Below are 6,000 nucleotides of genomic sequence, written 5' to 3' on the forward strand. Positions count from 1 at the left end.
GGTGGCTGAGACAACGCGCTGAGACAATGCATGGTGGCTGCAGATAAGTGGTGTAAGCCACGCACTCTGGGGACACCCACACTAGGCACAAAAATATTCTAAGCCAGGCTGGCTTAAAAAACCCACAAAATACCACAACACCACAGGAATGATAAAGCACTCAGAATGGCTTGGAACTTGAAGCACAGAGCGATGGTGAAGGCTGGAACTCACATGGCTTGCTTGAGTACTGGGTTAGTCACCTGGGTTAGTTACTGGCTTGCTTGGCTGGCTGAACCCATCACACAGACTGGCTTGAGAACTTGTAACAATGAGCACAGCAGGGGTGGAAAGCTGGCTAGCAGGCAAGGCTGGTACTTAAGACAGGCTGGATGTTGTAGGGCTAGACTCCCCCCCACAGACTGGTTTGGTGGCTTGGCTTACTTTGCAAACCTGGGTAAACCCCTCAGAAGTAGTACAAATAAGCAAATAAAACACTAAGACAAAGACTGACCAGGAAGTAGTGCAGAGAGGCTGGCAAGTGCTGGGTCGGAGGAGCAGGCTGTTTAGCTAGGCCGCCATGCATCACACACACAATGTCCTCGTCGGCTGAGAGAATTTATCTCCAGACATCTATGTAAATATAAAATTTACGCATCCCACCGCTGCCATGTGACCAAGAAACTTAATTTCTGATCTGAAAAATTGACATTTAGACAGTTTGATCTTTAAATTGGCTTCTTCAAGCTTACCAAGTACTACATCAAGTCTTTTCAAATGTGTATCCACATCTTCAGACATGACGATTACGTCATCTAAGTGCCTTACCTATGAGACCTCTAAAGATATTAGACATGAGCCTAGAGAATGTGATAGGGGAAGATTGTAGCCCAAAGGCCATATGGAGGAAATGATAATGACCTGTGGGAGTGGAGAATGTGGTTAACTCTTGGTTGTCCTCGTGAAGAGGGACTTGCCAAAACCTTTGCAACAAGTCCTGGGTCGAAAAGACTTTATCTCTGATGTTACCTAAAAGATCACCAAGTACAGGAAGTGGGAAGCGATCTGGAATAGTTTTCGCATTTAACTTCCTAAAGTCAATCACTGGGCGCCAAGTACCGTTCTTCTTAGGTACTAGGATCAAAGGCGCATTCCATGGTGAATTGCTAGGTGCAATAACTCCATCATCGAGCACCTGATTGATCAATTCTTCTGCGACAGCAACTTGGGAATGAGGCATTCTGTACACAGGTATATAGATAGGTCTAGTACCAGGTTCAAGTGGAATACGATGGGACAATAAGTTCGTTATACCCATCTTCTCACCTGGTAAGGCAATAGCTTTACGACGTTTGTTCAACAGAGTCAACAAACGCTTGACCTCATCTGGGAAGTCAGTGGGAGCTAAGTCTTTCTCCTCAACTGGTGGGATGGATTGATCCAGTGAAGTGGATGAGGTCTCCCCTGTTGGCTATGCAACACATGCAGGGGATCAGCAACTATGCTGACAATATAACATAGTTAAAGACATAGATGAACGACAGTGATGTAAGGAAATACTTTTTCAATTTCAAGGCGGTAAATAAATGGAATAAGCTAGATGAATAAAATGGTAGAGGCAAACTCATTGCACAGTTGCAAGAGTAGGTATGATAGGGCCCACGAGGCTAGAAATATCTCTCCGGTGTTGAAGGCTCTGCTGAAATAACATACAACCAAACAACCTTGCATGGCTCCTTTACCTTGTCCTGAAGTGGATAAAATAGGGGTCAGACAGTCCAAGAAAGTAGAGCATACTCAAGGTGAGAGTGCACTCTTGCCTAGAACAGTCTTACAGCCTCTGGTGTGGAGCAGGTATGAGATACGCCTTAGTACTGTCACCGTTTTTGGCTGTCTTGCTCGTAAGATTTACCACGTGATTATTCATAGTCAGTGTAGTCGTATTTCACCCCTAGAATATCAAGTTCGTCTTACCATAACCCCATAATCTTGCTGTCTAGAGACCATCATCAGAGTCTCTCTCTCTCTCTCTCTCTCTCTCTCTATCTATCTCCAGGGCAAACCAGCCTGGCTGACCTTGGGAGTAGCAACCCCGAGTCTACTAACACTCGTTCAATACTCCTGGCAGCCGCCTCACCCTCCTACTCACATTCTTTATCGGTCAAGTCATATTCTGGGAAGCATTGATTGTTAGTTCACGGAACGAGCTACCTGGCCTTCACCTGTTGCACTCATTCAGCGGTAACAAGCTAGAGCAACAACCTAACCACTCACGCTCTAATGACCTAACCACTACAGCAATAACATGACCACAATTAAAAAAAAACTTTGGTATTAACGTGATAGACACAGTGATAAACTCTCTGAAACATTAACAACTTGATAACTGCATTAGTTCTAGAGTTTAGTTAGTTTAATATCGTTATTATGCACCTCATACCGTCCTGTGAGCAGTAGTCAAAGGATTACAGAGGTACATAATGGGTTCAGATGCTCGGCAGCGAAGGTTTGATAGTTGAACAAGTTTCAGTGATAATGAACTATTTACATTGCTATATCTGGTAACAATCGTAATGAGTTATTTATGCAAATATAAATGAATGTCGCTAGTTGAACTGTGGTAGCGTCTTTGGCTCATAACCAGAAGATGTGGGCTCGATCTTGGGTTTGATTAAGATAACAAAAAAAGGCACAATACTGTGACTGGAACGATACGCAGATAACCCGCACATAGAAGAGAGGAGTTTACGACGACGTTTCGGTCCAAGTCGGACCGAAACATCGTCGTAAGCTCCTCTCTTCTATGTACGGATTATTTGTGTATGTTGGTTAAGATGATGGGTACCCTAGTGTTAGTCGACTGTTGTGGGTGGCGTCCTGGTGGATAAGATTAACCTAAGTTTCCTGAAATGTCCTACACAACCAAGGTTAAATTAGGTTAGATAAGGTTTGTCAGGAAACAGGACAAGTGTTTCATGATGCGGGTGTTAGTCACATGAAAACCCGCAACTGATAAGATAAGATTTCGTTCGGATTTTTAACCCCGGAGGGTTAGCCACCCAGGATAACCCAAGAAAGTCAGTGCGTCATCGAGGACTGTCTAACTTATTTCCATTGTGTCATGTAGGGGGGTAATGATTGAATGGGATTGAGTGGGGGATATGGGAGTAAGGGATTATGTAGGGAGGGGAGAGGCAGGCGAGGTGGTAGGAGTGAGATGATTAGCGGAGGTAGGTAGGTAATGACAGGTCAGTGGTGACCACCACGACACTCATTAACTCTACACTACTCACTAACATATGCCTCGTCCATTCTTCACTCATATATAAACATAATAAAATATAAGAAAAAAAGACAGGGACAGTGAATATTACTATTCTACTCAAACACAGTTTATTATTACGTCTTTGTACCATAATATATTTGGGAACAGAACATTATTGTGGTTTAGATAAATGGTGTGGTACACATAAGCAGTGAGACAGGGAACACAATCAACTTGACCAAAATGAATGTAACTTACAATATAGCACAGAGGACAGTTCACTACAGGAACTAAGCCACAGGTCCCAAGACCTACACAGCACGAGTACTGCGCCAAGCCAGTACTCTGCCCAATGCCTCCAACAGTCTCCTCCAGAGACTTCAGCAGCCTTCTCCTGAGCCCTGCACCCCAGCAGCAGCTCCTCTCGAAATGTCTCTGCTCAGAGCTCTGCACCCAGGCCAGAGCTCTGCCCGAATCTTCTGCTCAGGAGCTCTGCGCCCCAGCAGCAGCTCCGCTCCAATCTCATGATCATGCTCTTCCTTGGGCTTTTATGGTGGTCCAAGCACCCTCCACAACCACGTGTACGACCTGACGCCTAGGTCTGAGGCGTCAAGAACAAAAGACCTCAGACGTGGGCGTGGCTACAGACGTTTGCCAAGGCAAGGTGTGACCATATAATTGGTTAAATTAGGTCTCCCCAGAGACCTCACAAGCCCAGCTGGACTACATCACAATTGGGGTCCTTAATCTTGTCCCCCAGGATGCCACCCACACCAGTCGACTAACACCCAGGTACCTATTTGCTGCTAGGTGAACAGGACAATAGGTGTAAGGAACCGTGTCGGAATTTCCACCCGCCGGGAATCGAACCCGGGCCCTCCGTGTGTGAAGCGGGAGCTTTAGCCACCAGACCACCGGGCCACTGGAGATTATGGTCATCTAACTGAGGCCTTCCGCTGGCTTACCGGTCCACCCCTTTAAAAATATATTGTATATCGTCTTATCACCATTCTTTACAGTATGTCAGTGATGTCAGCTAGGTCTGTAATAGTTGTATCATGTACTTGAAGAAATAAAAAAAAATATTCATTGTTATGAAACATACAAACTTTATTTCTTTTTGTATTATTATTATTATTATTATTATTATTATTATTATTATTATTATTATTATTATTATTATTATTATTATTATTATTATTATTATTATTATTATTATTATTATTATTATTATTATACAGGAATGATATACACGGTGGGCCGTGGTCTAGTATGCAAAGCTCTCGCTTCACTCTGAGTCGCCGGCTTCGATTCCCGGCAAAGGTGCAAACACTAGGCGTGTTTCCTTACACCTGTTGTCCATGTTCACCCATCAGTAAAATGGTTACCTGGGTGTTAGTCGACTAGCATGGGTCGCATCCTGGGACGAAACTGACCTAATTTGCCTTAAATGCTCTGCATAACAAGGAGCTTTCTATAAAGTAGTATGTCATTGATGTCAGCTAGACCTGTATACCTTGTACATGTACTTGTAGAAATAAAGATATTATTACTAAAGGTTACCATTATTTCAAGTATCATAGAGCATGAATGTCTGTGTTATCACAGAAAACGTGATAAACTTTTGCTTTTATTTTTGGGTAACTGACTTATCTCTACATATGATGACATACGAAAAAAGTATTTTGTTCGAAATACTAACCCGGAGTTTTAATAACCAACCTAGGATGGCCCAATAGAACCACTGCCATCAGACGGGTTTATTCACATTGAGACATTTAATCATCTCACCAAGGATGCGACCCACACTAGATACTAGTGCCGGAAAAAAAAGTCCCCCCCAGTACCACCAATACCACCAGTCCGATGACATTCTTCTTTGCAAATATACAGAGTCTAAAGCCAGCAACGAACAACAAAATACCTTTCATCCGTGGACTGCTTGCAGAGGCAAATGCAATGTTCGCGGCTTTCAAAGAGACCCACATAAAGGATCACTTGGACAACGAAATATGGATCTCAGGTTACAACCTATACAGATGCGACAGAGTGAACAGGCGAAACGAAGGGGAAAAATTGGCCTGTATATCGCAGAGTCACTTGCTTGCACAGAACTGCTTAATGCCTCAAATGATGTAGTGGAAGTTTTAGCAGTAAAGATCGAGAACCAAAACCTAGTCATTGTGGTAGTCTACAAGCCTCCGGATGTAACGTCCCAGCAATTCCAGGAACAGCTGTTAAAAATTGACCACTGTCTGGAAAATCTGCCAGCTCCTCCCCCCAACATCTTGCTCCTGAGGGATTTCAACTTGAGGCACCTAAAATGGAGGAATATAGCAAATAATGTTGCAGTGATAACACCAGGAGGCAGCTCTGACGAGAACTCACACACACACGAGCTTTTAAATCTCTGCACAAAATTCAACTTAAACCAGCAAATAATAGAGCCTACTAGACTGGAGAATACACTAGACCTCATCTTCACTAACAATGATGATCTGATACGAAATGTCACCATATCAAAAACAATATACTCAGATCACAACATAATCGAGGTTTAGACATGTATGCGCGGAGCCCCAGACCGACAAAATGAGATTAGTCACGAGGGAGCCTTCACCAAATTCAACTTCAATAACAAGAACATAAAGTGGGACCAAGTAAACCAAGTCCTAAACGATATAAGCTGGGAAGATAGACTAAGCAACACAGACCCCAACTTAAGCCTAGAACAGATTAACTCGGTGGTACTCGAT

Source organism: Cherax quadricarinatus, chromosome 17, assembly GCF_038502225.1.
Source record: "Cherax quadricarinatus isolate ZL_2023a chromosome 17, ASM3850222v1, whole genome shotgun sequence".
Lineage (NCBI taxonomy): Eukaryota > Metazoa > Arthropoda > Malacostraca > Decapoda > Parastacidae > Cherax > Cherax quadricarinatus.